Source organism: Lissotriton helveticus, chromosome 6 (genome assembly GCF_964261635.1).
Source record: "Lissotriton helveticus chromosome 6, aLisHel1.1, whole genome shotgun sequence".
NCBI classification, from domain to species: Eukaryota; Metazoa; Chordata; class Amphibia; order Caudata; family Salamandridae; genus Lissotriton; species Lissotriton helveticus.
The window spans coordinates 285,278,559-285,299,972 of NC_136067.1; the positions used below are offsets into that span (position 1 = coordinate 285,278,559).

At 43.4% G+C, this 21,414-nt stretch overlaps 1 protein-coding gene and 1 long non-coding RNA gene across 6 annotated transcripts in view; one reads left to right on the forward strand and one right to left on the reverse strand.

Annotated features, from left to right (window-relative positions):
* The window catches only part of LDAH (lipid droplet associated hydrolase), a 1,444,635-nt gene that overhangs the window by 887,996 nt on the left and 535,225 nt on the right, over window positions 1-21,414 (forward strand). The window lies entirely within an intron of this gene.
* Window positions 1-21,414, reverse strand: part of LOC144762506 (uncharacterized) — a 305,326-nt gene that overhangs the window by 247,433 nt on the left and 36,479 nt on the right. The window lies entirely within an intron of this gene.

Sequence of the window (21,414 nt, forward strand, 5' to 3'; positions counted from 1 at the left end):
GTTTTTATTCGAAACTGGAATGATTCCTATTTAAAGAGTCAGGCTATTTCCATTATTCATACAGTCTAACACATAGGCTTGAGAACCACGAGACCTCGATAATAACCCGTCTCCTCAACACACCTTGCGCAATATTGAGCAGGCTCTACTTCTATATTGTAGTCCATCTGGAAGTTGGCGCCAATTTTACTAAGACATAAAAATAAAAATGAAAATAAAGATATCTGAGCCCTATCTACCAACCGAGTAACTTTACCATACTTGTACGTTATGTTTAACTTATAGGATATGATACAATAGCATGGGCATGTTAATTTCAAAGATAAAAGGCTCCCTACCATTAACGATTAAGCTTAGCCAAACCCTGTCGGGAGCTTGAAGGCAAATGTCCCGGGTTCACATATTAACATTTTTTTTTTTAAATTTAACGGGAAACGAGTACCCGTTACGTAGTCATTACATACCTTGATTACAAATTATGGCCTCCCTGTCATCATACGTCCGCACAGCTTCCGGGTTTTGGTGTGTTCCCTGACCCTCCCCGGTCGCGTTTAAGAAGCCCGTGTGCGGGGTCAGGGGTCAAATAACCCCAGGAGATGTTATTTACAGGGAGAGACTATTATATCACGGTCACCCACAGGATAGAAAAAATGTTCGCCTGTTGGTTGTGATTAAATATATCGTAGATTCGGGGATCTTCTCGGTGTTGCTAGCGTGTTAACCGTTTCGTCCGATCACGTGGTATTATCGTGTCGGCCATCTTTAAGTGGGAAGACAAACAGAACTCGACATCTATTATAATAATAGAATGGCCATACATTAATTGTTGAAACATTGTCCGAATAAGCGCTAACTCTCTACTGCTTATTTACATCATGTTTTCGTATTGACATTGTCTCGATACACAAAAATGATTATTTAAGTAAAGAATGTTCATGTCTTCTAAACCGGGACACTAAAGAATGGTTATTAAGAGTTATAATGTCGGCCATTTTCCAATAGAGCAAAAAACAACAATCCCGACTGTGCCATTTACAATTGCGGCCATCTTGGTCGAGAACAAGACATGTATTAATAATTATGTCCATTAATTTCGAAAAATCATATTGATGATGATTTTCTTTCTACATTTTTCATTTGTAGCAGCTTAATTGTGACCTAGATTGGTTGATATTGCCGATCCATCGTTCTATAGGGGTCTTTTTCTCAATCTGGACAGATCTTTATGCGTTTATAAACTGACATAGGAAATGTCATGTATCTGTCTTTGACATGTGAAATATCATGTATCTATCTATGAAAGGAATATAGCAAGGGCAAATATTTTTGTTATTCGTGTTATTCCTGTAAGTAGCAGAGGTCAATGAAAAAGGCAGAAAACCTAATAGTAAATCAAACATTAAGACTTAGTCGTCTCTAATCTTAGTGGTCTATAATCACTATGCCTCTTATGTTATATATTCCTACTGCAATGGTGTCAGGTTGTAAAATCTTATTCATATCGTACCCTGGTCTAATACCGATCAATTTCAGCAATTACTACATTCTCAACACAGTAACCTCTCCCAGTCTTCTTTGCTATTCAGTTCCTTACGGACCGTGTTGAATTTAGACATGAAAAATAGTTCTCTCCTTTTTCTTTTTAAGGTAACATCACCCCCTCTGTAGTTCATTTTTACAGTTTCCACAACACACCAGCTAAGATGTTCTACTGTGTGTTTGGCTTCTATCCAATGCTCCACTAAGGGAGCCGATTTCTTGGAGGTCCTGATTGCCGATCTGTGCTCATTCATTCTCACCCTTATTTCCCTCGATGTCTCACCTATGTATCCTAACTCACAGGGGCATTTGATCAGATATATTAAATGTTTGGACCTACAGTTAAAAAAGTCTTTAAGACTATGTACCTTATTGTTTACTGTAATTTCAGGGCCTTTCATAATGTATTTGCAACTGCCGCAGCCGCAGCAAGGAAAAGTGCCCTTTGGAAGCGGGGCGTTGTCTATCCTGGGTTGTGTAGGAAGGTCATTATCTCTGTACGTCTTCACTAAGCTGTTTCTTATAGTTTTGTTGCCTCTATATGAGAACATCGGTTTGGGTAAGGGGATATTATTTTCATTTGTCACTAAAGGCCAATTTCGGTTTACTATGTTTTTTTTATTTTATTGCTTAAGTTGCTATGGTTTGTGACAAATGTCAAGGGTAAAGTTGTATTCTCTTTTTTAGAACTTTTATCAAAAAAGCTATCCCTCTTGAAATGTTTTGCTCTTTTGTAAGATTGTCTTATTAACCTCCTGGGGTAGCCTCTCTCATAAGAATTTTTGTGTGAGGGTCTTGGCATGTTTATCTTAGTCTATCTTTCTAGTGCAATTTCTCCTCAGTCTGAGAAATTGTCCATATGGGATATTGTTTTTCTGACAGGCGGGGTGGTAACTCCTAAAGTGTAACATTGTATTTCTGTCAGTGGGTTTCGTGAAAAGTTCTACTATTAGACAACCTTCTGCATGTTGAATTACTATATCTAGAAATCCACACTTGTTCTTATTTATACAGTGAGTGAATTTTAAGTTTTGGTCTCGTAAGTTCAGCCAATTTATAAATTCCATCAGGCATTCTTCTGCCCTTGTCCATATAAAAAAAACTTCATCTATATAACGTGACCAATGACTAATATTTTCATAAAATGGTGCTAATGAGTTGAAAATATGTTGTTCTTCAAACATGGCTACGTACAGACAGGCCAGACTTGGGGCACAGGTTGCCCCCATGCTGATCCCCTTCACTTGTTTGAATAACGTTTTTTCAAACAAAAAAATATTATTTTTCAAAATTAGAGTCAAGCAATCCACAATAAATGTTGCGTGCGCTGACAAGTCCTGATGATCGACCATTAGAAGTTCCTCTACCATTTTAATGGTATTGTCTTGGGGAATATTAGTGTACAATGCCTCTATGTCTAAGGTCACTAGAAATTGGTTGACAGGGCTAAAGCTTAGATTTTCTACTTTTTCTATCATCGCTGTGGTGTCCTTAATGTACGCTTTTTGTTGTGTGACCAGAGGCTGTAGAAAAACATCCGTGTATTTGCTCAAAGGTTCTGTAGGGAGTTTATGCTAGATACAATTGGTCTCATAGGGAGGATGTTTATGTCTTCTAAACCGGGACACTAAAGAATGGTTATTAAGAGTTATAATGTAGGCCATTTTCCAATAGAGCAAAAAACAACAGACAGATACCCAGAAGCTATTCCCTTAAGGACCACAACAGCACCTGCAAGAGCCCTTCTGGGAGTTTTCTCAAGTGTGGGTTTTCCGAAAGAGGTTGTCTCAGACAGAGGTGCAAACTTTATGTCTGGATATTTGACTGCTATGTGGAAGGAGTGTGGAGTGAACTATAAGTTTACCACACCCTATCACCCCCAGTGCAATGGTCTGGTAGAGAGATTCAACAAGACCTTAAAGGGCATGATCAAGGGTTTACCTGAAAAGCTTAGGGGAAGATGGGACATCCTTCTGCCCTGCCTATTATTTGCTGATAGAGAGGTCCCACAGAAGGGGTTTGGCTACAGCCCTTTTGAACTTCTGTTTGGGCATCCTGTAAGAGGACCCCGTTGTCTGGTGAAGGAAGGATGGGAGTTACCTCTCAAAAAGCCTAAGCAAGACATTGTGGACTATGTAACTTGGTCTCCGACCAGGATGGCCGAGTACAAGAAAAAGGCATCCAAAAACCTTGAGGCTAGCCAGGAACTTCAAAAAGCCTGGCATGACCAAAAGGCTGTGCTGACTGTTTACCAGCCAGGTCAGAAAGTGTGGGTGTTGGAGCCAGTGGCCCCAGCAGCACTCCAAGACAAATGGTCTGGACCCCACACTATTGTTGAGCAAAAGGGAGAGGTAACCTACTTGGTTGACTTTGGAACTCCCAGGAGCCCCCACAGGGTGCTCCATGTCAACAGATTGAAGGCATATGTTGACAGGGCAGACATGGGCTTGCTCATGGCTACAGATGAGGGACAGGAGGAGGAGAGTGACCCTCTCCCAGACCTGCTTTCTGAGAACCCTGACGATGGGTCAGTTGATGGTGTAGCCTTGGCAGGCAGCCTCACTGATCAACAGCAACAGGACTGCAGACAAGTTCTCCAGTCCTATAGACATATCTTTTCACTTACTCCAAGTCAGACACACTGGTGCACCCATGAGGTGGACACTGGTAACAGTCTCCCTGTGAAGAGTAAAATCTACAGGCAACCTGATCATGTCAGGGACTGTATCAGGACAGAGGTCCAAAAGATTTTGGAGTTGAAAGTTATTGAGCCCTCAGAGAGCCCTTGGGCCAGTCAGTAGTCCTTGTGCCTAAACCTCACACCCAAGATGGTAAGAGAGAGATGAGGTGTTGTGTGGACTATAGAGGTCTCAATGCTGTCACTAGGACAGATGCCCACCCAATACCAAGGGCAGATGAGCTCATTGACAGATTGGCTTCTGCCAAGTTTTTGAGCACATTTGACTTGACAGCTGGCTACTGGCAGATCAGACTAGCTGATGATGCAAAAGCCAAAACAGAATTTTCAACCCCAGGAGGACATTATCAATTTGTGGTAATGCCCTTTGGTCTGAAGAATGCACCTGCCACATTCAAAAGGTTGGTGAACCAAGTCCTCTCAGGTCTGGATGACTACTGTGCAGCTTATCTTGATGATATTGCTGTCTCTAGCTCCACTTGGGCAGATCACCGGATCCACCTAAAGAATGTTTTGGAGGCCCTGCAGAAGGCAGGCCTAACTATCAAGGCTACCAAGTGCCAGATAGGGCAGAGTTAGCTTGTTTACCTGGGCCACCTTGGGGATCAGGTTCGACCACTGGAGAGCAAGATCCAGACCATAAAGGACTGGACTCCTCCAACCACCCAGACACAGGTCAGAGATTTCTTGGGCCTGTCTGGTTACTACAGGAAGTTTGTTAAGAACTATGGGTCCATTCTGACTCCTCTTAATGACCTCACCTCAAAGAAAATGCCAAAGAAAGTTCAGTGGAAAGTAAGCTGTCAAAAGGCATTTGATGACCTGAAGCAGGCCATATGCACTGCACCTATTGTGCAAAGTCCAGATTACTCCAAATAATTCATTGTCCGAACAGATGCTTCTGAGTTGGGTGTGGGAGCTGTTCTTTCACAATTGAATAAAGATGGTCAAGACCAGCCAATAGCTATTATTAGCAGAAGGCTGACCCCTAGAGAGAAACGTTGGTCAGCTTTTGAGAGGGAGGCCTTTGCTGTGGTTTGGGCCCTGAAGAAGCTGAGGCCATACTTGTTTGGTACTCACTTCAATATTCAGACAGACCATAAGCCCCTCTTGTGGCTAAATCAGATGAAGGGTGAAAATCCCAAACTGCTTAGGGGGTCCATTTCCCTACAGGGGATGGACTTTACAGTGGAACATAGACCTGGGACTGACCGTGCCAATGCAGATGGACTCTCCAGATATTTCCACTTAGAGCATGAAGACTCAACTGGTCAAGGTTAGTTTAATGTCCCTGCGTTTGGGGGGGGGGGGCGTTTGTGTAGGAGAGTAGGGTCTGCTTCATATGGTCACCCCCACTTTTTGCTGTCATTTTCTGGTTTTTCGACTTTAGTGTGGCTGTGGGCCTGCTAATCAGACCTCCAGCCCAGCTGTTCTCTCTCTAAATTGATACCATGTACTTTAGGTACATACCTTATTGGGAATTGGGTCACCTTTGTGAGCCCCTGTATAGTGTACCATAGGTACCCAGGGCATAGGTGCATCCCAGGCCTACCAGGGGCTGTAGCATGTATTATGCCACCCCTGGCTGGCCATCCAAACTGACACCACAGGCTGATCTCTCAGCTTGGGCAAGGTGGTGTAATCACCCCTTGCTTAGATATAGTATACCTATATCTACCCTTATATATAGACACATATATACCTATAAGTCACTCCTATGGCAGGCCTTGACAATCCTGAAGGCAGAGTGCTTGGTTTTATGTGAGAGGGTGCTCTAGCATGAGCTGAGCCCCTCTGCAGCTTTCGGAACCATGTCCTTATAGCTGTTTTATGATATGGCCATACCATATACTCTTAAGTGAATTATAATCCTCGCGGTTAATGCTAACTTTGGTTTGGCTTTATCAAAACATGTCGTGTAAGGTGTCAAACACTTTGGAATACTACCCCCATGCCAGTTCTGGCGGCGGGGGTAGCATTCCATCCTTCTAGAGGGAGACGACATGTAGTTACTGCTTTACCCGGTTAAAGTTAAACAGAGCCTCAGCATCACAAAATGGATGCTGCTGCCACAGACACGAGTCTGACCTCCTGCTGCTGGACGAAACTCCGGCAGGGGAGGCCTGGACAATAGGTTTCCTGCCTGCCTTGGGAGGTGCTAGCACCTCCCCAGACAGGCTTTTAGTGTATTGGGGCAGGGAGGGCTGCAAAATGAGACACTGCCTGGGGCACACAAGGTGCTCCATGCATAGCCTGGTTCAAACCAGTTGCTTGGACACTCCAGCCCCGCTCTGGCGCGAAACTGGACAAAGAGAAAGGGGTGTAACCACCACCTTCTCAGGGTCCACCCATAGGAGGGACCTAGCAGGTAATCCAGCCCCTTAGATTAGTATAAAGATAGGAGCTGTGTCTAGAGACATTAGATTATCCTGGACTGAAACTCTGAAACGGAACTCTTGGACCTTCGACGTTCTATACCAACTAGAAGACTGAAGACATCTCCCTTGTGGTCAAGGAGTGACCACCCTGTGCAAACAGGCACCACGAGTAACATGCCGGTTTGCTTTGTCGACGCTCCTGCCGGAACCCGAAGACTCAGCGACTCAGGAATTGGACTTCCAGACTTCTCCGACTCTGACCCACATCCACAGCAAAGCTGAGACCCGTGGCGGACACGAGAGACGTGGGACCGGACACCCTGGACTACCTGCTCTTTGCTAAACCGTGCAGCTTCTGAGGCACCCTCGAAGTTGTGCATTGGGGTTTGAGAGGCCCTAGACCCGAGCGCCATTTGCACCGAAGCTCAGCCCCCCACACTCCACGAGTGCCGCGTGGTGCCTGCTCCTGCATTTCAGCTCGACGCGTCTTCCCGGTTGCTAGCCCGTTGGCTAGTTAGCCCTCCGAAGACTTTCTTGTGAAACTACATCACTCGCCTGGTTGCTCCGGGCTTGCTCCAGCTTCCCTGCGAAGGAGAAGCTCCCCAGATCTTGCTGGCCTGACCTGAAGCCAATCTTCCCTTCCTGCGTGGATTGCGTTTGCCAAGGCTTGTTGGGTCCAATCCGGATACTAGATCCTTCGTGGGACAGCTCGAATCCAGCTCCTGGTCGTCGTCGATGCCTCCTGGTCCTCGTGGCTGCAGAGACAAGCTTCACCTCTTCACCTGATTGCAACTCGACATCGCCTGGTTCCTTCCTGGTCACTGTCTAGTGACCCAGACTCTGTCCTCTCTGCTTTCAGGTTCTTCTCATCTTCGATCCACCCTTGGATCCACCCGGACACTTTTCTCCTGGTCGCCTGCAGCACTTCTTTGCAGCTCTCCATAGGACACAGCGACGAAACCCGACACAAAAAGACACCTATGCACCCGGCTTCCCTGGGTGAGGTAACTCAAGTACTCCGGTGCTCCCGTGGGTGTTGACTCTCGAAGTGTCCTAGTTTAAAAGGGTTTTACTGTAGTCCAACCGGAAGTGTCCTTAATCTACTACTTTGTAACTTTTACGTTCCCATTATAACTGTATGGTTACTCGCGACTGTGTTCCCACTCTGCACGCGTCTCCCGTGGGTCTCCTACTTCCTAACCTTTGGTTCTGTACAGTAGCTCCAGCGATTCCCTAGGCCCTAGGCCTATTCACTATTCCTGAAGTGGTCCTTATACCACTTATGTGGTTCGTGAGGCCCCTATGGCAGAATTGTATTTGTGCGAAATGTGAAATCAAAATAAAAAGGGAGTGGCCCAACTATCCAAGGGACAGGGTACCAACACAACCAGTGTAATCAAAGACTTCCCTTGGTTTAGATGTCAATCATACTTTCATTCTCACCACAACTCCAATACAATATCAAATGGTACACCGTCTGTCAGCTGTGAATATAGGCACAAAAAACTAAAAAGAAAACAAATTAGGAAAAATATATCAATTTATTCAATACAATCATAAAACACGTATAAACATAATCAACTCTATAAATCATCTCCATAATCTCCCAAATATTTCATAAAAACAGTTAAAAACCCAAAAAGAGACAATAATAGGTGAATCAATGTGGAAACATCCTAAACTATTGTGAGACTTTGCAAAGTTGAATTTGTAACCGAAGTCCGCAAAGTTACAAATAATGCGGTCAACGCGACACAGATGCGCCCAAATTTCGTCATCTGTGAGATAGATGTCATCCACATACGAACACGCATCTGGGTCAACTCTCTCCAAAAGAGAGACAATGGGGGCAGCAAACACATCCAGACTATTCTTATAGCCCATGGCCAGGGGTTTAAATAGGCGTTGTTTGCCTCCACTGGTAAAACTGATCCATTGGGAACTCAGACCAGACAAATTATGGGCAAAAAACCGTTGGATATGTCAAGTGTGGTTTTAAACCTTTTGCGCACAAGACCATCCACTAAAGCAAAGCCGTGGGTATTCTGTACTGCACAGGTACGGCAATGCGAGTTTAAATGCCGGTAATCCAATACCAAACGGTACGAACCGTCAGGCTTGGTCACAGTAAAAAGTGGGTTATTCATCGGTGACACACAAGTTTCAATCACTCCCTGATATTGTAATTGTTAAAGGATTTCCGCCACGGAAGCCTTTGCTTCACGACGTATAGGATATTGAGGTTGAGGCTGTGGCATAGACCGTAAGGGAATCTCGTGGTGTGGGAAAAATGTATCCCAACCACAGTGAGTACGGTATAGAGCCGGCGCAAGGCCCTTAGCCCACTCTTCTGCAAAATTCAGCGCATGCTCCTTTGAGACTGTGTGCGCGAAACTAGGGAGGATTACCTCCTCCCCTCTTGGAGCTGCGAGAACAAAAGTTGGGGGCCAGTCAGCCTCCGCTAACAAAATGTCATAGGTAGTTGTAAGATTTTCCCAAAATACCCCTTTTATGGTACGTTGTATGTCACCTTCAATTAAAAGGACAATTTCAAAAAGCCTATCAGGGGAGCTACTCTAGTATCAGCTGTCTCTACAGCAACATATTGGTCAGTCGCTGTCACCTTCAGTAGTGGACGCAGGGCCTCTCGCACTATGGTAATCTCCGCCGCGCTGTCCAATAAAGTCAGCGCCCATGTCTGATTCCGAAGCTCCGTTCTCACTATCTGTGGCATATCTCGCTGTTAAAGCGACAACTTTCTTTTTCTGAAACTGGGGTCTTTTCTGTGAAGAATCGTCCTGTTTGCCTTTTCCGTCTTTCAGGCGGGCTGGTTGCGACTCTGCTGGCCACCCGACCTCTGCCGGCGCTTTCACCACCGGACGAAGAGGCCGATGTGTCCTGTAAAGAACGAGGAGAGCGTTGATTAGGAACCTGAAAATTATCAGGCGACTTAATTGTAGTGCGGTTGCGCAAATCATAAACAAGCTCAGTAGACGCAGGCATTGGTGATGGGGGACGGGACTCCTGTTTCTGTTGCTGTTTCCGCAGTTTTTTATTTCTGTTCCAATTTTTCTTTGGAGCTGTGGGTTGAACGTCCGTTTCAGACTTCGCACCCTGAGTTTGTATTTATCTTTAGCAGAAAAGGGCTTGGCATCTGAACTATTGCGGCCAATGGTTTTATAAGCCGCCGTAATAATTCTAGGTAACTGTCGGGGTTTGTCGGCATCGGGGACCTCGCGTAAGGCATTGGCCACTTGAAAGTTCACCACATCTCCCTTTATATTAGAAAGGACCAGATCAGAAACCACATCAAATGAGCCCACGAGTCTCATTCCCAATTCAACCACAGCCTCCGGTCCGTGTTCGTCCTGAACACGCTTAATGACTGTAGGTAGGACAGCCATTGACGGAGTGCCGAAGCACCTCGTGTACACTGCTGCAAAAATTCTACCCCATGACTCACAGTCACCGGCCTCTGATACCAAGTCCTTGGGTAAACTAATTGTAAGAATCCTGTGTTTTTCTACGGGAGTCGAATTAGGTAATACCGCTTCCAGCTGGTCAAATTTCTCGGGAAGCCAAAAAGGCATATCATCCTTATCCTGGGGACGCTTGTCCATTACCGCATTAACCATCACGGGACTAAGCTTCATTCCGCTCGGTCCAGCTGGTAGTGCCGCAACACCAGGGGCCCGCCGTGGAAATGCGGGTGATATATTGAACTAGGGCCCTGATAACACTGATCGCAGAGTTATATAGGGTCCGTAATTCAGCAACGGGACTAGCCCCGCACGAGGATGCGGGGTGAATCCAGCCAAAACCGGCCAAGAAGTGCCTGGAATGGACAAAGGACCTAATCTAATCGCCGTTACACTGTGGGGAAGGGCGCCATGAAACCAAACACGGTGCTGCCATGCAGAAATCGGAATCTCCTGTGTCCTATAAGGAACATATTCCCTGGGCACAGCTGTGTGAGCGTAAGTGTGAAATACCTGCGTAGCCGCATCCACTGGAGGAAACGTCACCCATGAGTAGAAAATCTCAAACGGGTAAGCAACCTCAGCACTCACCACCAGAATAACTGCCATGCCCTCCAAACCAACGTTATAAGCTTGCAAATGATTGCGGACCGAAATGCGACTATGCTGCAGTATGTCAACGTTAGCCATAGCGACACAGAGAAGAAAAGGTACAATGTAAAACTACGTAGCACAACTGGGTAGTAATTCAAAAGGAAACCATTTTGAAAGATTCAAGCTTGAAAAGACCTATGTAACTATAGGTAGGTTTGTCCGACACTACTGTTATCCGGAAACAATAGTGAAGGGGCTAAGGACTGCTAGAAGTACTACTCAAGCGTCATGTAATAAGACCACCACTGTATGGGCGCCATGTAGCAGGGATTCTGCTCCTACACAGAACTGTGCATAGAGGCTTGGAACCTCAGTGAATTAGGGTGTGCCAAAACTCACCTTAGTACCAAACATCCCCTACCAGACTAGCATCAGTGTCTCATTGGCTCTTCCATACCACCAATGATTAGACAACTCAGAACATGGAATTTAGATTACCTCAGGCAATGTGGAACACATGAACACTCTTTGGTTATACTCTCATACCAGTCCAAAACAGGGAGTAAATGAAGACACATGCAGGTTTGAAATGTTTATTTCTAATGCTCTGTTCTCATGCGCAGTATCTTAGCTAATACAAGCAGACATATAATCAGCAACAAGATTATCAGCATAGTTACTATTCCATAAAATACAAAGGGAGAAAGCATGTTATAATGCTAATTGGAAACAGGTTTAAAATATACCTATATTTCACCCTCCCTTTGAGGAAAATGATATTTTGCCTGACCAAATATGACCAAATATGTCCACTACATATACCCTATGTTACATGTCATGTGCATGTCACCCATGCATATTTCCCGTAGTGGCCTGAATCACTAGGCCCCTGCAATCATGTCCTGCATTAGAAATGCCAGTCATCAAGTCTCCCAAACGTTAAGTTAGCATAAGGCCCATGTATTTGCATTTTGCATTGTACACCTCTAATAAATATCGTACTGAACCCTTTTTGTGGTTCAGATTGAACCACCAGTCCCTGAATTAATGTTTTCATGACTCCTGACATACTGAAGCTGCAGTTACGTCCCTCTGACCTCGCATACTTCTAGCTCAGCCGCAAGAAGCCCAGTAAGGGTTGCCAAGACAGTATATTTTGCTTAACAGTTATCTGCCTGCCCGGTGAGGAAAAGTACACAGAACCCGTCCGAGGGAGATAGGCCTAGCCATTCTGTCTCCATATAAGTAAATCACAGTGCTTGCACCCATAGAAAGCTCATGCAACGAATAAATATGCCCTCTCTGTCTTTTAGTGACGAACAACCTTTGCTTCTTTTACTTGCTGACTCTAGATATCAGTTGTACTAGATGTGCTGGTCGCCTTGACATAAAAGATTTCTCTGCTAGGTTGGAAGTCAGCCTCCACCCAGTTACACGTCAATTGCACGTCATGCTCAAAGTTGCACAATTAGGGCACAGTTCGAGCTGGTCATGCCAACTCCTCCTCTAAGTACCCACCCACCTATGACACCTACCTATCACCTCGCTATGACTCATCAAAGTACACACCCTCATGTACACCCACATGCTCTTATCTCATTTTCTGTCTTGCGCCTGCTCCTATGTACAAGGAGTGAAAAGTATATAATATAATGTTTTGTTATTAAATGTTAGAAGACTCTTCCTGAACCTCTGTGGTGATGGAACATATTCTCCCTTTGACTCGAGTTATTGGAATAAAGCCCATTTTAACTCAGATACCACGGACTCTGCTTCTCACTTGATGCATGCTAATTGTTAATGCCTAGAAATTCAGCCAGGGTAATGTTTTATTTACCACACCTTGCTAGTAGGTTATTTTATATCTACAGAAGGTCTCTTGGGATTACAAGGGCAGCCCCATACCTCTGGTACTTAACAGAAATGGATCACATCAGATTCTGCACCAGCTCTCAGCATGCGAATGTTCTCCAAGTGTGTGTGAGCATGCCTACGCAGTGCATTATTAAACGCGCCAAAATCAGAGGTGGCCACAGATGCATATATGTTATGTCTAGAACGTGCACTGATCAGTCCGAACAACCACTGTGTTGAAATAACCTTGAAGGCCTCGGCACTCACTGTTCAGACTAAGCTTACCAAGCAAGGCTGCTAGTACAGAAAAACATGTTATTCTTGTGTGAAGCAAAACACTCTGCTAAACTCTAAACATTTATTATAATGTGTGCCATGTGCAGAAGGCAGCAGAAAGGAAAATGGTGTTTTACTTCTAATAAGCTCATGTCAACTTAACACAGTATGAATGCAAGGCTCAGCCCCACGACAGCCTAGCCCCCTTTTCTTTGTTCCTTACTGTTTGTGCCGTGACGGTCAGTGTCTTGAGCCTCTATGCCCCTCTGCTGTCAGTGCCGGGATACCTCTTTGCTGAGGCATCTGTGCGGTATATAAGCTTAGTTAACATTAACATATATAAGCCTAGTTAACATGGGGCTTAATGAAAAAGAGGCCCAAACAGACGTTCATAGAGAATATATTTCTGTTTGTCCTGGCCATAGGGTAGATTTAGACAAGTCAGCTAGAACGCTTGCTAGTGCCACAGTTCAGTCTTCAATATTCAGTTTAAAAAAAAGAAATCTCCTGTAACCGTGAGTTACGACATCAATGGCATATTAAAGAAATGGGCTACCTCTTAGCTAGTTGGTTACTCACTGGCCCCTAATACTTCTGGCTCAAGGTGCCAATGAACTTGCTGCACTGTTTATATCTCAGCTCCTGTACAGTGGGTGCTTGGAGGGCAGCCGACCGAGGAGAGGTCTGCCCCCCGGCATTTTGGGGCAGTGGTGCAATCCGTGGGCTGCATCTGCTATATCTGGTTTATGGGATATAGCGCCCTATATATGGCGGCCCTTATTGGACAAAGCCACCATTTTTAGTTGGTGAGACAGTGGCTGTAAAAATAAAGCATTTTTACCAAACCCCACCCCACCCTACTCCTTTGTGGTAAGGTTCGGGGAGTTTTTCGTGCTGGTTTTTCTTTTTCAGGTAAGTTTTAATTGGAACATGTGCGCAATGACAGGGCATATGTATTTGTTGTTGCTATGAAGCAGGTGCAGAGGCGGTGAGCTAAAACATTGGCAAGGGTTAGCGAATGTTATTGTTGTTGACTACGGCAATCCAGGCTGAAAGGGAACGGATAGACAAGCTCATGCCTGGAGGCAGGAAATTAGACGTTCATTAGGAAGTTAGGAGGTTAGTAGAGGCAATAATCCTGGATGGCAAGTTAAAGATCTCAAGTGCAGAAGATCAGCACAGGAGGTAGTACAGGCCTCAGATTTAAGGTTGTTGGGGGGCAGGACATTTAGGGGTGGGGGGTAGGTTAACATAAGTGAGCATTTGTGTATAGTGAGGTGTTAGTTTTGTAAGGAAAAAGGCCGAGGGTTGTTCCTGTGATATGCACCTGTTTCAGTAAAGCAGCCTTTTTCACACAATCTGGTGTCAGTGATATGTGCTGCGCCCCTCTGCCCTAACACGAAGACTAGTAAAGAAAAGTATCTGCGGGGCATCTTGACAGCATGAGTAAGCCACAGCATTGTTGCATGCAAAGAACATCGCAGAAGGCGGGGGCATTTGCATTTCAATCGAACAATGCGGTCAAACCGTTTCACCAGCAACATCTCATAGTTAACACCAGTTTGCGTTGCTCATATATCTATACCCAGGCTGTAAATTAGTACTAAATCTGTAGGGCACTAAACAGGTATATTTATCCAGAGCTCACCGATGTACAGCAGACTCCTGAAGGGTGCCACAGCTCAAGACACCTATCTTTTAACTTAATATACCTTGCAGGTGAGAAACCTATCAAGTGCTGGATAAAAAGAAGCGTGGTAAAATGATGTCACACGTGTCTAGGAAATGCGCAGCAAACTCGGCAGCGATACACTGTAAAGATACAACATTTAAAAGGGAATATAGGTGAAACTATTCAATAAATGTGAGATCGTTTTAAGGTTTCACCTAAGCGCTGTCTCTTGTATGATATTTTTGTTATCTTATCGGGGGTTTAGCTGCCGCTCACTGTTCATTGTCACTCTTGTTTGCTTGCTTCTTGTTGGTCAACTTCCGTAGGCTTCCTTCCTCGTGTATGTGCCCCTCTCCTGATGCATGGACGAATTATTGTGTCCTTCCACTGCACATGTTTTCATTTCTTGCCCACAGCTCCACCCATCCACCCTCTATTTTCAGGCTGATTGCCCCAGCACCTCCCTCCCCCCTCTGTTGTCTGTGTGCTTGTTCCTTGTCCCTCCCACCCTCTGTTGTCCGTCTGCGTGCCCCCATCCTCTCCCCACACTTTCTGTTGCCCGTTGGCTGCTCCTCCACCAGTGCCTTTACATGCCTCACTCTATTAGGTTTTTTTTTAGGGGAGCAATAAAAAAAGCGCTATGACACGGCGAGCGCCGGCTGTATCATAGCGCTGTTTTAATTACATTTTGGCATGTTGCCCAGCAGAATCCCTGTTGTACAAGATAGCTGCAAAACATTGGCAAAGTAAATATGTCTTGTAGGCAAGACCTATTGGCTTTGCCCTTGCTTGTTAGAGTCAAGTACCCCTCCTTATGTGAGGTAAAAAAAACTACATTTCTTATGTCTTTATTGAGAACGTTGTCTGTTGCCTTCAAAACTCGGATGTTTTAGTTTTAAAATGCTATCCCATGTTACTTTTATTCTTTCACTAGTATTAAAAGCTTACTTTTAATGCACACGACACTACAATAAATGCTCACATTTGTAATTAACAAAACAGTGAAAACAAATTATATCGTTAATGCAATTAGAATACAATAAAATACAATGTTGTAAAGTTGTAAAACTGATACTGATATGTGAGCGCCATAAGTATGGTTTTGGTCTACACAACAGTGACCTGATCCAGGCCCCATCTGTGGCACATTCTCAGCACCTACGTTTTTTCGTCTCCTTTATGAACAGGGCGTAACTTACTTATGTCTCTATTACTTTATGTCTCTATGTTGCATGAATTGTTTTGGACAATAGAGAAAAGAGACCATTTTAGTGACAAACCTCTGTGGTCGGAAGCGTTGGATTGGTGATTGGTGCCTGGGGAGGTTGGTGCTTGCATGCACGAAACAGAGAGATTAACTATTCGATATTTATTACATCATTTGCTTATCACGCTGTTTATGTTATTCCATAAATGAGTTTGTTTTATCCCCTTTCACACGTTTTCTCCCTTATTAGTAGTTATTTTCTTACAGACTCAAACACACTTCGTTTCATATAACTATAGAGCCTGATATAGGGAAAAAGGTCCCCCACAGACAGTACTTACGCAGCATGAATTTATTTGAAAATCTCCACAATTTGGGTCCTACAGGCAGAGAATTGATTCTCTACATGGAGCCTTAAAGAAACTTTCTGCCTGAACTATATAACAGCTAACACCAGTTGCAATTGACAGGCTGAGGCAACTGTACCTCAAGGTGTTGTCCGAAATGGGTCTCTGTGCCTAAATCCCATTCTGAGCACCGTTCACTCCAGGATGCCTGCACTCACAAACCAAAACACAACCAGATGAACCAGTGCAAGCCTGAAAACCAGAATGAAGTATGGTTTAATGTATCTAAATTGCTTCTCTCTCACCCTCATCCCCTTTTGCTAAGTCCCAGTGCTTTTACACTTGCCTTGCCTTAAATTAGCATTAAAAAGATCCCGGACTACTTGGCACAAAATGAGCCTCCAATGCAGAATCCGTTTTTCTCCCAGCCCACTCATTCTACTTTGATGTTGCTTTCGAGCTTAGAGATTCTTGTTTGTATCGTTCTTGACAGTGTCTAACAACCAACATCTTGGTCTTACTCTTTTCCATTTTACTTTCATCATTCCCATCATAAAGTTTGTTTTCCAACAAGTTTTCTCTTCTCATTATGTGACCAAAATACTTGAGCTTAAGTTTTATCATAAACGGTTCTAGTGAAAGTTCTAGATTGATCTGATCGAGCATTGATTGATTTGTTCTCTTAGCAGGCCATGGAATATGCAAAAACCTTTACCAGCGCCATAGATTGAAGGACTCCATTCTTATACGATAATTGTATTAGTCCAGTTTTTCCATCCATGCATTGTTAAGAGAAAGATAATTGCTTTAACAATTCATATATTTGTTGTCAGCAAGATGTCTTTGCTCTTTATCATTTTGTCCAGGCTCGTCATTGCTTTTCTTCCCCGTAATAGCTGTCTTCTGACTTCAGGGCTTCAATCGCTATGTCAACTTAGCTGCGATTTTAAGAAAATGAAGTTTTTGACGGTCTCTATTTCATCGTCAGTTCTGAGACTTTGCAAGATCATGTTGATATGATTTTATACTTATTCACATTTCTCTTTCTCAAAGTCCAGTTGTAGCGCTATTTTCTTTGATCTTGACAATCAATGCTTTGGGACCTTCTGCACTTTTCACAATCGGGTTTGTATCATCAGCATAGCACAGGTTGTTGATATTTCTTCCTACTATTTTGATCCCAGTCTGAACGTCATTGAGTCTGGATTTCCACATAATATGTTCATCTTAGGGATTGAACAAATATGGTGATAGAATACAATCTTTTGGAACATCTTTTGCAACATTGAACCACATGGAACCCTGCTACTTGCGTTTTCGCAAGCAGCTCAAAACTCTGCTTTTCCCTAAATAAGTTTTTTCTCCCCTCTTGGCCAATTTCAAGCTCTCACAGCGCGGGGATGCCTCCGGGTCACCAGGCGCTTTACAAATCTTTAAATAAATCTGTTTCACCATAATCGGTCCTTATGGTCACTTATTGGTTGGTGTATAGATTCCTCATGAGACTGATCAGGTGGGGTTGGCACACCAATGTCTTTTCATACTATAATTCTACAATTTTCCATGATCACCACAGCCAAAGGACTTAGTATAGTCTATAAAGCAGAAAAAGAAAATGATTTAAAATCTCTGGCTTTTTCAATTATACATCGCATGTTAGAGATTTGGTCACACATTCCTTTTCTGAATCCAACTTGTACATCTGGCAATTCGGGCTCTATGTATTCTACTTAACATGTAACTCGTGTCCGATCATATATTCATCAGGGCAGCTACCCACACATTGCTTTCCATGCTGAAGCCTAATATCTCTGGAGACCAACGTTGGTGCTGACACTTGTTTGATTACTCACTCGATCGCGTGCCTCAATTTTTCACCATGTCCATGTTTTTTGCCGCAGATGGCTTTGAAATTATGCAGCCTGGACATCCACAACACAAACCTGACGGGATTGGATATACCCTAGACAAAAAAGATAAGACCACATATAAACATTTTCCTCCTTTGTCGCTTTCCCTTTCATGCTATTCCCTTCTTGAAACAGGCCTCCTTTTGACCTTCAGGATAGAACCGAAGAGTTTCCTTTTCCATCCACCATTAAATGCACTTCCATTTCAACCAATTTGCTATTGATTTTACTTATGAAGGTCTGGAAAGCAGCACAGTAGTTTTAATACACCCTTGTAAGGTACACTGCCACTGTTGTTAGTCCAACTATAAATATGTACTGTGTTTGTTATAATTGTTTAAAACACCTGTCCATGCGCCTGTACTAACATGTCTTGCTTCATACTTCCCTGACCTATGTATAGTGTGCAAAATAACAGTCTCATTTGGGAAGTGAGTCTCTCTCAGAAACGGGCAGTTACGCAAGCTGAGTCTCTTACACGTAGAGTCTGTTATATGCATAGATTCACATGCAGTGGCTCAAACAGGCCAACAGTGTCACATAGACATAGTCTCACACAGAAAAGAAATATCACAAAGACAAGAATACCACACTGGTTGAGAAAGTGCCATACAGACTGGGAGTCTTATAGAGATAATGAATTTCATGCAGATCGAGATTTGCAGACAAATGCTGTTTCACAAGGCAGCAAGCCTTCTCAGACAGTGTCTCTCACAGGCAGTGAGTCTTATAAATGATTATTCTTACAACAAAGTTTACATTAAATACACACACAACGTACCCTCTCTCTCTCTCTCTCTTGCATGCATAGTATCAAATACTGAAAGCTTCATGTATGAAGACAAGATCACACATTCAAAGCTGCACACAAGGAGAGTCTTATAGAGGCTGAGAATCTCGTACGCATAATTCCACACACACACACACACAGCACCTCACGGTGTCTCCCTTTGCACATAAATAGTGTCCACGAAGTCTGAGTCGTTCCTGAAAAGAGGCAGTAGTTTCATTGATAAAGCAATAAAAGAGTTGACCTTATTTAGGGCCCAGGATGAATTGATCTCCCAGAGACTTGAGAGCATCTTTCATCTTTATTATTTTTACTCCCTTAAGAGATTCTGGCCACAACTATCCACGCACTTAGTGGCTTTTTCTTTACCATATCATTGTCTATAAATCTTATGTTTCCATAACCTGGACCTACATTGGAGACTATAAATTATTCAGACCCTGGGAAGGTGCCTAATACAGCTTTGACTGCGTGTCTGTGTATGTCTGTACATATGCATGCCTGTACACGTATGTGGAAATGACCTGAACAACCTCCCGTACCTCATTTTTGGAACTGTGCCCACGCCCTGAGACCTGAATTATAACCTGTGCACACAGATTGTTTACTGGTTCTGAAATATAAACCCTGAACCTGGCCATGATAAAAGTCTCCAAACCCAGTAGTCTCTGACAAACCATACACTTGTAAGTATCACGCAACACAACAGAATAATGATTAGCAAGCCATTCATTTCCAAACTGGTCCATCAGGTTACTGAAAAATAGATTTTCGCATAAAAATCAAATTAACATATGTTGTGGAAATTCTGAAAACCTTGCTGTAGGAAACCTGATTGTAAAACTATTTGGCAGAAAGTCTGCAGTCTAATGTAGGCTGTGTCAGAGCTCCCACAAATTCAAAAGAACCTAGTTCCTGACAAGTTACTGAGTTTTTCTGTGGAATCCCTAGTGTACCCATGGTTGCTTTGCTCAAGTAGAAAGGCCTACTTCAGAGACAATTGCATATGCTAACTAAACACTAACACAAAGACAACCTTATGGTCCAGAAATTCGTTAAAGTTCCCAAACCAATTTGGTTAAAATAATAGCAAAAACTGCCCCACTTGAAAGAATAGAAACCAAAAATCCAATGCAAATCAATGTGGTGTGGTTGACTGGGACTCGGAATCCCTGAGTACGACTAGCGATGCCCAGGTCAAAAATCTTCAGGAAGATGAGGCTGGAAGCTTCGGCTGTACAGGCTTCCAAAAGGCTGGATCCTTTTTTCATGGTCATCCAGCAGTCTCAAATGTCTTGCTCAATCATCCAGAATGGGAATAACCAGGAAAATGTCGCTTTAAAGTGTGCATCCTCATTGGGCATCCCATGAGCCCTTAGAAGATGACAGTCATGCTATATTGTGCCTGTGTCAGCTTACAGAAAACAGTTAAGGCGGTGGTAGGTTTACAACAAAGTAAGTAACAAAGTGCTAATTAAACTAAAACAATTATTTCTTTTCTTGGGCTGTACATTTAGGAAGTTAGGTTTCTGGTTTCTCAATTCTACTAGGCTAGTACGTGATTCTTGATATACCTATTCTGGTTGATGGGCACAAACTTATGCAACTACAAAGAAAAGTGAATCACGTACTGTGATATATCCTTTAGGAAGAGTCTATGCTAAATTTTCTAGCCCTTTATCCATAGCTGCCTGTGATTCATTTTTGGAATTTAACTTGATAGCAGTCTGCATGATCTGTGCGCACCCTACAGCTGACTTACAAACTGTTCAAATATACTAATTTAAGTGCAAAAACAGTTTCCTGGTTATGACAATCGTGCATGAAGATGGGAAATGTTTAGCGGGCACTACAGGTATAGACAGCTAAGTTCTAGTTGCCCTTCATATAGGAATAAAATAAAATAGGCTAGAAATATTTCATACAATCTCCAAAGACATCTTTAGAACCTTTCTAACACATATCCTTTGAGGGCCAGATATGTCTACCAATATAGGATTCACTTGTACAGTATTCTCTCCATTTCCATCTTAAGTTCCAGAATTATGTGATATGTCTCACACTTTTAGCAGCCTCTAGCCCCTCGGAAATACTGGTGTAGTGCAGCTAGCCTCTAAATACATAGGCCTTTCTGAAACACAGCCACTAGCTTTGGACCTGAATATTCAGGCAGTTCATATCTATGGTACTAAACCATGCATGTTAACATCATAGAACTGTTTCGGCCGTACTAATCAGGAGAAGTGCCTGGCCTTTACTGTGTAAGTAGCACCTGTTCTGAAACTACCTTCAACGCATTAACACCTATCCTTAGAGGCAATTCATGTCGTCCAAAATACCAATCCCCTGTTCAAAAATACAGGCCATCCTGTCATACTTCCTATTCTCTATACACGTCAGTATCAGGCGCCCAGGTTCAACTAAACACAACACACAAACATTGCCTATCTTTTTAGTTTTTTCAGTCTTTCTTCTTTTTTCTTTCTTTGTTTGATTGTTTCTCTCCTTTCTTTCTTTCGTACTTCCTTTCTTTCTTTCTTTCTCTCTTTCTTTCTTTCCCACTCATGGCTCCTGTCATCCAACTTACTACCCATGTTTGTTTTTCTATTTCTCCTTTCATATTAACTGATCTGCCACTATCCGTGAGAGTCTTGACAGTCCTAACATCCA